General features: G+C 43.7%; 1 protein-coding gene across 3 annotated transcripts in view; it reads right to left on the bottom strand.

The window, feature by feature from the left end:
- Window positions 1–12,806, bottom strand: part of LOC111863650 (LIM/homeobox protein Lhx3) — a 507,864-nt gene that overhangs the window by 325,571 nt on the left and 169,487 nt on the right. For all 3 annotated transcript variants that reach the window (XM_033751147.1, XM_023850149.2, XM_023850148.2), the window contains one exon: window positions 3,491–3,553. The gene's annotated coding sequence lies outside the window, so the exon portion shown is untranslated. The remainder of the gene's footprint in view (window positions 1–3,490; window positions 3,554–12,806) is intronic.

The following is a 12,806-nucleotide window of genomic DNA, read 5'->3' as shown; positions in this document are numbered from 1 at the left end:
AAAAATATAATTATAATATAGTAATAAAAATTCCATGTTGAGTTTTTTTATTTGATCCACTGATTTAACTTAAAATAGTGTAACGTATATTTCACCAAAATGTTATATCTTAAAAATTTGAGCTCCTAGGCAAAAACTAATGCCATATTTGAATTCAGGGCATCAAATTCATATGAAATCAGCTCCAAATACCCCGGCACCAAAACAGCTGTTGGCCTGTGTTATCCTCACTAGGCTGAGTGGACCCCTTTCCAGATTCACTATTTCTCAGAAAATCTGGTAGCGCCGGGAATCGAACCCTAACCTCTGGATTTGTAGCCAAGAACTCTGACCACTAGACCACAGAGACATAATATCACGATCACTGGGATCGTAAGTTCGAATCCCACTCGAGGCATGAATGTCTGTGTGTGCTTATTCTGTTTATATGTTGTTCTGTGTGTAGGCAGGGGCCTTGTGACGGGCTGATCCCCCGCCCAAGGTTTCCTACCGAACGTGTATAGAATTAAGATACTGAAAAAGAAGCTAAGGTCCAACAAAGGGCTGCAGGGCTATAGACAGATGGGCTTAGTTAGTTATAATTCCTAGAACAGATGTAGCGATTCTGATGGGTAAGAACTGAACTTTCGGACGTTATTTAGAAGAGTCTCCTACTTCAGGGGACTAAAGTGACGCTAGTCATAATGACCGTCTGCGGTTAACGTACTGGCTTAATAGGAAAAATATTCGCAGAATTTTAAAAACAAGATGTAGATGAGAGGATAATAATAAAATGGACTTGAAAGAAACAGGTTATGAAAATGGGGACTAGATTATTCTGCGTGGATAGCGAAGAGTGGAGGGTCTTGTGAACACAACAATGTCATTGGATTCTGTAGATGACTTGGTATCTCTTGACCAGCTGGGCAACTATCAGCGTTTCATAGAGGATTCTATTGAGTGGATATAAAACACATCTGACGTGTATCTTAGTGCCTCTCATGAGAGTATTATGCAGCGCTGTCACAATTTAGAAACCATATAGAAAATTAAAATTTTCTTAAAATAATTACTTTATTGGCCTGAACGCAAACACAGAAATAATTAATCGAGTCTCGGTTCCTGTCCAAGGGATCGTTATTAAAAGTAGCTGCAGGCATCACGATGAAGCCACAGATGTTTAAAGGAAAGAAACCGCTTAAGGTGTAGTTTGAATAACTTTTTTCCTTGGACAATCCATCCAAGTCTAAATCCCCACAGGCAATCCCTTCAGAACCATTCATATCAATGTCAGGACATCAAGTGTCGACTAGGTTGGTGTGACACAGGGGTATTTGCCAACGTAACGCCAACACCGCCGAAAAAACAAACAACCAAACTCCGTGGTTTGAGTCCGCAAGCGAACTATACCGACCGAGCGACCGCCGTTTCTCGGCGAAGTTGGTGCCAACTTTAGCGGATAGAGGGTGTCGCGTGGTCAGCGCAACGAATCCCCACGGCCGTTAATCTCGGTTTTCTGGCCCGGAGCCGCTACTTCCTTGAAAGAACTCCTCAATTATACTCCCGATGCTAAGCGGACCCCGTTCCAGACCTAGTACTTCTCAGAAAATTGGTAGCGCCGGGAATCGAACCCGAAGTCTCTGGATCTGTAGGTCCCAAAATTTCGAAATCTCAATTGTATCGATACTAAATACCAATTCTCGCTTTGGACCATTTCAGCATTTTAGGAACTTGAAGGTTTGGGTGGGAGGATGGGGGTTGGGGGATTTGAACCTCCAGGACACGTATGGAAGCAAGGAAACTCCTTAATTACAAGCCTACCTATATATTACCCACGCGGAGTAGGATTACTGTTCCTTGCTAATTATCCTGTCTACCGATGGCGCTATCTAACTGCCGCATACGGGGGATGGGGTGGGGGAAGGTGTTCTCTGCTCTCCTCTCTAATTGGGAACACCCCTACCGGCCGGGGAGATAAAGCAAGGGTGAGGGGGAGGCTGGAGTGCGACAGAGAGATGCCTGCTGCTACTGGATGTTGCCGGCAGGAATTTGACGTCTTACAGTAACACCGGCTTGTTACTGCAGCGGCTTCGCGCAACAGTGGAACAAGCGGCATCTGTCAAGTTGGCAGTCATTACAGTTTTCTTCCTATCCTGGATTCTATTCTGGGGCAGATGTAATTTCAAGATTACTTTATCTAATTAACTTACTGACGGATGAGGTAGGCAGGGCATGTAGCACGAATAGGGGAGAAGAGGGATGCATATATAATATTGGTGGGAAAGCCAGAAGAAAAGAGACTACTAAGAAGACCAGAGAGTAGGTGGGTAAAGATTATTAAAATGGATCTTAGAGAGCATGGGATGGTATGGATTGGATAGATCAGGCTCATAATAGGGACCAGTGGAGGGTTTTTGTTAACACGGTAATGAACCTTCGGGTTCCATAAAATGCTGGGGAATTCTTGAGTAGCTGCAGAATTGGCGGCTCCTCCAGAAGGGCTCAGCTTCATGAGTAAGTAAGTAATTAACTTATTGTAGGAGGTGAGATACATCAGTCGGTATAGCAACGGGTTACAGACTGGATTGATCAGAAGTCGTGATACGGTTCACGGCAGGGGCAAGTGATTTTTCTCTTTTCCACAACTTCCAGTCCGGCTCTGGCCTAACCCAGCCTCCTATCCAATGAGTTCGGGGGGGGGGGCTCTTTCCCCTGGGGATAAAACGGCCTGTGTATGAAGCTGACCAATCCACTCCACCTACTACCGAGGTTAATACGTGGATATGTACCTCCACATCCACATACATCTTAATTGTGTAGTGCTTAACTAATTAAGCACAAGGAAATTATTTCCTTTTTCTTTCCCTTGGCACTACAGCCTCAGTGGGCCTAGGCCTACCTCCATGAACTTCACCGTTCACTTCGGTTTCTCTAGATATTACACATTCGGTAGGACTCCTTGGGCGGGTGATCAGCTGGTCGCAAGGCCTATACCTGTACACAAACACAGAAAAACGCACACACACAAACTAAACATCCGTGCCCACATCGAACCCACGATCCCGGTTTCCAAGCGATCGAAGACAGTAAATGCCTTAGACCGCTCGGCTACTGTGACCGACTGCTGGGCTGTTAGTTCATACAAATATTAATGACCGTTAAAGTAGCAAAGCTTAACATTTTCAGTTACACAGTCTGAATAGTGTAATAAGCCATACAACAGTTCACGATAATTACTACTTTATGTTCCGTGCTTTGTTTTATACCAGAAATGCGGTCACATCTCGGTTACCATTACTGGAAAACATATAGAGGCACGAGTTTCAACCATCGACCCTCAGAACGGGGGTTGCGGAAGAAGAATCCTCTCTAAATATGTATGAATATCAGCAGAATTTAGCAACTCATGAAGATTACGTAACGGTCCAGGCCATTCCTGATTAAGAAGCGCCCTTGTTCCTATAACAGATGGAGTAAAACAAAGTCTACAAGTTGCGAAAATGAACCCTACCTGGCCAGATAATTTCCTCCTAGGTGCTGCTTCTTTGGTAAGGCACCGGTTCTTTGCAGGATCCTGCAACAGAAACAGAACAAAAGATTATCAAAACTGAAGAGCAATATTATTGTACTATCTTCAGATAGTGCCAGAGATCCTTACGTCATCGTCAGTAAGCTCTTCCGTCTTCAGTATATGATGGGTGCCAGGATTACTGTATCGGATAGCTCATTGATTTTCTTATGTAAGGTCGTGTAACCACGTAGGTGGGAGGTAAAAAAAGGTAAAGCTATCCCTGCAGCAGTCCGTGGAGGCATATACGATTTTGAGACGTAGAGGCTCCCATATTTTCTAGACAATCGGCACAACAGATAGCGGTAAGGTTGTCAGCCTTACTCGCAGCCCGCCGCCCTTTACCTCCCAGAAAGATTCCTGGTAATCACTTGTTAGGGGCTGAGTCGACCCCAGGGCCATAATGCGGCTGGAAGGCTCAAGTAAATTAAAAAATTTAATGACCTCATGGGGAATCGAATATGCGACTTCCTGCTTGTACCATAAACAGAAAACACAGTCTCTATTGTTATAGAGGTGTATTTACGTCATGATTGCATAGCAACAGTCGCGGCGCAGACCAGATAGAAAGCCTCGTTCTTCTATTGTTGCGTGAGTGAATGTTGCGGACGTTACCTAGTAATGGCCGATGTTTATAGAGTCACTGCTTAGTAGCGAGTCTATAGGCCATATCATTATTATTATTATGAAAAGGTGTCGTCTCTGTGCTTAATCAAGCACCACGCCATGAAGATATACAACCAATCTCCAGCAGATTTACTCCCGGGGCAAGTCTCCCAGTGCCCACTGGACACAGGGCTGGGGGAGTCCAAGAGCCGGTCTGGACGTTATGCAGAAGAAAACAACCTCTTCCTCCTACCGTGAGTACCACATTATTCATCCGTTGTCCAGCCAGCCTCTGTGATCTAGTGGTCAGAATTCCTGCCTACAGATCCAGAGGTCCGGGTTCGATTCCCAGCGCTACCAGATTTTCTGAGAAGTAGTGGGTCTAGAACGGGGTCCACTCAGCCTCGTGAGGATAACTGAGTAGATATTTCAAGGAAACAGCAGCTCCGGTCTAGAAAACAGAGATTAACTGCCGTGGGGAACCGTTGTGCTGACCACGTGACACCTTCTATCAGCTAAAGTTGGCAATAACTTCACCGACAAGGGGCGGTCGTTCGGTCGGTGTAGTTCGCTTGAGGACTACAGGCCACGGAATTTGTTTTGTTTGTTTGTCCAGCCAGCAGAAGACAGCACTGTACCTACTGAGCTACCTCACTTCAAATAATGTTATCCGTGTGCTTAATTAATCATAACAGCATGGAGGCATGCGTGCTGGGTCAGTGTATCTGTACCTGGACTACACAGCTCATCGTTAAACAACCCACAAATAAATAGATCTATGTAGCGTGGAACGATAGGATGACTGATGAATGATGAAACGGAAACAAGCGGCAGTAGTCTAATCGCGTTACTATCCCATAATTTGTCTGGAGGGACTGAGGAAACCAAAGAGGACAGCAGGTGTTCCGGCCGAGACTCGAATCGACCACCTACTGAATATGAGTGTAGAGAGTTATCACTACGCGACCCCGCTTGTTAGATGTATGGAGGAGTGGAGGTATAATTTGAGGCACTCTTAACCTCGCCACTAAATGAATGGTTGTCCAGCCTCTAGTTGTTGTTGTTGTTGTTATTATTATTATTATTATTATTATTATTATTATTATTATTATTATTATGGCTCTACTGCCCTTTGTTGGACCTTGGCCCTTTTTTAGTTTCTTGATCCTACACAGACGGCACGACTCCTTGGACGGGACTCAGCCCGTCGCAAGGCCGCTACCTACATACAGAACAACACAAAGAATAAACGCACACAGTTCCACGAGAGTAGGACTGGAACCCACGATCCCAGTGTTCGAGCGGGTGAAGACACTTCATGCCTTAGACCGACCGAAACGTCCCGGCTGCAACGTGTGTGGGGAGAACATTACTTAATGATATATGCTCCTTGCAGAGAACCTCATTACCGTGTTATGGAAAGGCGTGCAAATACACTGTATTGACGCGTATAAAATGTGGCTGCTTGCTTCATGCAACATTATTGTGCGTTGTGTCAGTCTTGCACTAGACACTGTGTGTACCGTATAAGAGCTCCACTTGATAGCCGTGTATGGGGAGGATGGTACATAACACAGGCAAACATAATTATGGCAATCTGTATGGAGGTTCCATGGAAAGTTATATGATTGTTATATGGGAAACACAATCAGCCTCTGATGGACCGAGCTGGCAAACACGACAGGAAGAGGGGGGCAGGAATTTTGCGTTTTATAGTGACGGCTGGCTACCCTGCCTCTGATGCTGGTTATATCATCCACGAATTAACCCGATAGTACCACAAACTTTTGGTCAGTCAGACCAGAGGAAAGGTAATAAACGCGATTATCGATTTAACCAAACTTTGCAAGCAGTCCATGCTACTGCTCGTAACAGTAACATGATTTCAAATCCTTCATGATGCTTTCTGTTATCAGCAAATAACTGAACTATATTATTTGAAGCTAATCTCGTGCCTAGCACAACTGTGTCCTATTTAGAAGATTTAATTGTGTGTTTTAAGGCCAATTTCCGGGGATGTAAAGCTGTACAAGGCGCGATAATTTAATTCCCGGAATGGCCGCAGCGTGTCGAGTCAGGCAAACTCATGTACCCAAGCACGTTTGGACATGTTCCAACTTGCGTTTACATGAGCCACACAGGGCATAACCCTTTCGGACTTTGTATGCCAAATTGCACGGATCATACTGCAACATTTATAGCCAGGAAACGGCGCGATAAACACCTTCTCGCTTAAGTTCACGCAACAATAGGACGAATGTTTATAGCTCGTTGCTAGGCAACACACAGCGCGCCAATGTACTGGCGAGATATTTATCACGTGACTTGTTTTCTATGTGGTCTGCACTACGCAACAATAAAACTGTGTTTTCTGTGCGTGGTCCGCGCCGGGAGGATATGAGAGAATATGGGAATGGGAATTCACTTCACTTGAGTTCCTAAGTTCCAAGAGAACAACAGTGTGGCCAGAAGAAGAATTAGAAGACTTAGTGTGTGACGTTACGTGTGCTATAGTTAAAGTAATCTTGAGAGTGTAAGGACTAATTGTAGTTAGGATCAGTGATTCACCTACTCACCGATTCAGCAATTCATACCCGCGTCTTAGTCATTGAAACACGTGACAATATTAATGAAAAATAAAGGACAAAACAAGGAGACGATGATGGATTGCGAGAATGTTAAAAACAAAAACATGAAAGGAAGGGTCAAAAACAGAGAGGAAGAAAGGGAAAAAAGCAGTAGAAGTTTAAAGGTAAGATGATGTAAAGGAGGCAAAGTACAGTGAAAATATATGACAAATAAAAAGCACTCTAAGAACAGAGAGGGAGAGAGTGGAGGGATTAACAGAACAAGAAATAGGAGAGAAGAGAAGAGAAGAGAAGAGAAGAGAAGAGAAAATATACAGAAGAATGAACTTATGAAGTCTATGGAAGAGAAGCAGAAGAACATGACAAAGAAGATTTGAAAAAAACTTCGGTCTTTCTGGGATAAACTGAGACAGAGATTATTATAATTTACGTTTGCCTCTAACGATCCTGGACAAAATGGGAACAAGTCCTTATCAGAAAACGTTTATGCCACGGAGAATATAGAATACCAGATAAATATAAAATTACCTGTGATAAAACAGAAGAGGCGAACAACAAGAATTTAAAAGAACAACCTGCAAATTTTGGCGATCTCGCAGCGGTAACTAAAAAATTTAGTATCTTCTGTGATGAGACGCCGTGTAGTCTGGTATACCGTTACAGACATTTCGAAGGAACATGCTGCCTCCATCTTAAGAGTAAAACATTACATTTATTTTTTTATAATTTATATAAGAACGCTGTAAGTAACCTTAACAAAAACAATGCCTCATTAAAGGATTAATAAATAATGAAGTGGAAGGGATGTAGAAGGAAGGGACCGTGACCTAGTGTAAGGTAGTAAACCGGCATTTACCTGCAGGGAATAAACCCAAATCCTAAACTAACCAGGCTCATGGTACCCGGTACTCCTCTTTTCCGAATACAAATTACAATTTCTACTCACTCGACAGCGACATTCGGTTAGGACCCTGAAGATTGAGGCAGTAAATTCCACCGAAACGTCGGTAACGATCTACAAAATTGCAAGATGTCACATCTTACAATGCATTTGACTTCTTATATAGAATTACATTTAATATACAATTTCCTGTAGTTTACTGAAGAAGGAACACGAACTTCGCGAAGCAGAGTGAGAACTTGATAGTCGCTTAGTTGCTATTGTTACGGTTATGAACACCACACTTGGCCACACTGTACTTATTTCCCTTTGATTTCAGGAGTAAGCTGCATCAAATACTGGGGGGTTTCCAAAAGTTTCCACAAAGTATGCAGCTGCCATCTTCAGGGTTAATTACTTTTGGGAGGACTTCTTATATTCATATAGCCCTCACATTAGTCAGTGTGTCGGGGATGAAGCTGGCGACTGGATGGTATCTCATAGGGGTTTCTACATGGAAATTTGGTCGCAGAGACACTGAGCTTACACGACCGAGTTTCATTACGTTCCCTTCGAAATAAAATATAATGTTGCTCCGCACAACATAGCTGATTACTGGATACCGAACAATAGCGAATTCGTCCGTTCCGTGAAGGCTCAACATACGCAGTTTTATTCAGTCAGATGATCGCCATAAGTTAATCAGTGTTGTTTGTGCACTTTTCCAGAAATTCGCCAATTCGATTCTTTGCGCATATTTGAAGGGCATCTATTTTTGGAGCTACCACATTCATATTCAGCGGGCACCGATCTGTGTAGGATAAACCCATAAACCTGTAATTTTCAGTGGTTACTATATGTACCACACGCTTTAACATACTAAAACTCTGCAAAAAGTAAAAAAGTAAACGTATCCCTGTAACAGGTCGTGGAGGTCGATAGGGTTGTGAGATGTTGAGGTTCCCACATTTTCTAGACAATCGGTTCATACACGGCGGTAAGGTTGTCAGCCTTACGCGCCGGCGGCCTTTTACGTCCAAGAATATTGCTAGTACTCATTTCTGTTAGAGGCTGAGGCGACCCCAGGGTCATAGTGAGGCTGGAAGGGTTAGGTAAACTGAAAAAATCCAATGGCCTCATCGGGATTCGATCCCGCGAACCTTCTGGCCTGTAGCATAGTACCTCAACCAACTACGCTACCGCGTGCACCAAAATCTCTGCAATATGACAACATAATGTGTTTGTGTGTTTCGTATGGTTCTCACAGTAAATAGCGATTGTTTCCCTAACAGCATTGACTGGCTGGTCTTTGTAGCGGAGACGTAATATGTTTCCTGTGAGGTACGGGCTAATTTTTATATATCATTTGGAAGAAATTCGGTCTTTAAAGAGTTAAATAAGGAATAAAAGAAACGTGTAGCACAGACTGCATTCCAAACCATTTTTTCGCATTTAGGGGAGATGACAACGTGTACATCACTCAAAGAGACCATATCAGTTTCCTCATCACAACAATACTTCCTCATATAACATACACGACGTACATGAGGAAGCAAAACATATAACGGGAAGGCAACCTGCGGCGATATTAAAGTCGAGGCGTCGAATGGGGTCATGAATCTCTGAGGAATTCCAGACAAAAACAGGAACTCTTAATCAGTGTAATGGGTGCTCCTACAAGCAAAGTACCACATGGTGTATATAGGTGAAAGGCATCTGGTGGACGTAATCTTCCTTCCTCACATCAACATCCGTCACAGAGCAGACTGTTCACATATATGACGTCTATGGAGGGCGCAAACCTCGTACATTCATCATGTTCTGCTTGGTGCTTTCAACTTGTGGAAGCCGCTTAACATGTCTACAAGAATCACGCATGCTAACTGAATCTATTAGCTTTGAATGGGTGTGAAACTTGGTCTCTGACATTAAGGGAAGAATACAGAATGAAGGTGTTTGAAAAGAGGGAGCTGAGGAGAATATTTTGACCGAAGGGGAGATAAAATAATGCACAATAATGAGGAGGTCCATAACTCGTACTCCTCGCCAATTATAATTTCAATGATCAAGTCAATGTAGAAATGTAGCATGTAAGCGAGATAGGAGGAATTCATATAGGGTTCTGGTGGGAAAGCCATAAGGAACGAGACCACTGGGAACACGTAGGGGTAGGTGGGACAATATTATTAAGACGTATCTTAGGGCAAGCAGTAGCGTAGTTGGTTGAGGCACTAGCTACAAGCCGGAAAGTCACGGGTTGGAATCCCAATAAGGTCACTGGACTTTTCAATCGACCGAATCCTTCCAGTCTCAATATGGCCCTGGGGTCGACTCAGCCTCTAACAGAAATGAATACCAGGAATATTCTTGGGGGTAAAGGGTTACCGGCGCGTAAGGCTGACAACCTCACCGCCATCTGTGAGCCGACTGTCTAGAGAAAATGTGGGATTCTCGATGTCTTGTACCTTTAAGGATCTCCGTGGTCTGTTACAGGGATAGCTTTACTGTTTACCTTAAATAGAGTAACATGGATTGGATTCAACTGGCTAGGTAGGGACCAGCGGATGATCCTTGTGAACGTAGTAATGGACCTTCGGGTTCCACAAAATGTTTGGAACACCGTAGCAGCTGAGCAACTGGTGGCTTCTCAAGAATGACTCAACTCCATAGAGTTAGATATTTAGCGACGTGCGACTCTCTAACGCGTTGCAAAATCAGATCTTCGCCTTGTTTAATGTTATTTACATTTTATTTCGCTGGCTTCCCACCGCGGAGGCCCGGGTTCGATCTCGGGTCTGGTCAAGTGGGATTTGTGGTGGATAAAGTGCCGCTGGGGCAGGTTTTCTCCGAGTATTTCGGTTTCCCTTGCCAATCTTCATTCCACCAATTGCTCCACAATCACCATCACCTATCATCTGGGGCTGATACAATAGGCCAGAACTGGCCGCAGTACAAGGGACTTAGTCCCACCCCACTAGCAATAAAAAAGGAAGATTATCACATCGTTATCACTATAACAGATTGGTTAAGGGAAAAAGAGGGATATAGGGAAGTTTGCTGGAGAAGGGAGAGTAACAGCTCAAGGGGATGTGGAGAGGCAGATACATGGGGCCTCTTCCAGTGGTCTCAGTGTAGGAATGGTAAAGTAAATCGTTAGATATGAATTGGAGAGGGCGTGAAAGAAGCTGTCATGGGCTATTTTAAGGTACTGCCCCAATAGTTCCCCTACAGCCTCAGGAGTTTCTAGGAACGTCTGAAGAAAACCGGCCCCTGGGCCGAGTTTCGTACGTAAATAAAGCTAAGCAAAAATTTCAGACATTTTACAACACATCTGAACCAAAATGACATTGTCGATCCAACGAACCAAATAAACAAAACAGCTCCATGTAACTGATAAGATATACGAGTTAGAACCAAATGTCTATATGCATATTAGGTCTCGCTTTATCCACGTGTCTAATAGAGTGATCGTAGTTGAAAATGTTCTCAGCTTTCCTTAAATAGAAAAGTAACTATTTCTCTTATATGTCGTCAGCCTTGCTTAGAAGCTCCGACTGTGGATCCAAACCTCCAACGTATGGACCAACTGTTATTAAAAATTATAACATTGACTTTATTGGTCCACTCTTCACCCCCTCCGCTCTATAACAGAATTGAGTAGTTCTGAACAATATTGTGTTGTGTGCGGAAGCTCGCCGCTAGCGATGGCCATATGTGCTTGGATAAAATTCAGAACTAGATTACTTTTTGTTGAATCCAGTATAAAAATCAATTAAAGGTAGGCATGTGTTAGACTGTAAATTTTTGTAACACTTCGTTAAAGGCTCAATAACAGCATAAACACATACTGTGTCACAAAATGACAATGAAACAGGCGGTATATGGGCCAGTAAAAATCTAAAAAAAAAAAAAACAAAAAAAAACAATGAAGATAAAACATCTCAGACTCGAGATAAAGTCAAATCAAATACATAAAAACATTGTCACGTTTATGATTGACTACAGAAGGGGCTTGGATTGGCAATTGCATTTACTGACCACTTACAGATCGTAACTACAAGCAGATATAGCGTTATGGCTAATTCACACGCTTGCAGGTCACTACAGCACACACTAAGTCTTCTCAGTCTGTTGTGTATTCACAAGTAGTTGTCTGGTAACGGCTTCCAACGGCGGATGTTCCCCTTCCTTTGGGTTCCCGAACTGTCCCTGTGCCTGAGCTACCAGCTTCTAACAGCAACAGCTTACAACAACTGAACCGCAAGAATCCTCTAACTCACTCACCAACCAACTGCTCCATTCCACGGTACTCAACTGCACTGCACACACTAACGGAACTGAACTAGGTCGGTAGAGTCGTATAATCTTGGAGTGGACCACATAGGAAACACCACTTCCAGAACTACTTTCACTGTTGCGACCATACCGCTGCCTAGCAACGGCTGTTGTCTCGTTGTTTGTTTCGCGGTCGTTGCCTAGCAACGGGTCTACATGCTACACTCTCAACTCCTGTACCACAAACGAATGATACATTACGGCGATCATTATATGAGATGTCGCGCATCGCGCCAAAAATGGTCTGCATGGCAATAATATTCGAACGCTCCAACACTAAAGCACACAAGTTCTCCTCAGAAACTGACATTCGCATATGTAAGAATGTCTTTACTTCCCACGTACCCAGATGGTTCATTCCCTCACTCACAGGCACTTCCTTCCTATAATCTAATTCTGAGGCAGTCAATCCGCTCTATAAAATCATATCCTACTTACTGCAGGCCTAGAGGCCGCGCCATAGCTCAAGCGGTTAGTCGCTGGCTTCCCGCCGCGGAGGCCCGGTTTCGATCTCGGGTCTGGTCAAGTGGGATATGTGATGGATAAAGTGGCGATGGGGCAGGCTTTCTCCGAGTACTTCGGTTTCCCCTGCCAATCTTCATTCCACCAATTGCTCCACAATCACCCTCATCTATCATCTGGGGCTGGTACAACAGGCCAGAAGTAGCCGCAGTACAAGGGACTTAGACCCATCCCACTAGCAATAAAACAATACTGCAGGCCTAGTTCAATATTTCCAGCTCAAAGCCCGTTAAAATTCAATAGCGAATCATTTTCTCGTGTCTTCAACCTTCTTCCCCCCCCCCCCCCTTTCCTACACTCTTTTCACACCTCTTTCCTCTTCTTTTTA

The sequence above is a fragment of the Cryptotermes secundus genome, unplaced genomic scaffold (assembly GCF_002891405.2).
Source record: "Cryptotermes secundus unplaced genomic scaffold, Csec_1.0 scaffold234, whole genome shotgun sequence".
Lineage (NCBI taxonomy): Eukaryota > Metazoa > Arthropoda > Insecta > Blattodea > Kalotermitidae > Cryptotermes > Cryptotermes secundus.
Note: the sequence above shows the minus strand (reverse complement) of the source record. Positions and strands in the feature narration are given on the sequence as shown.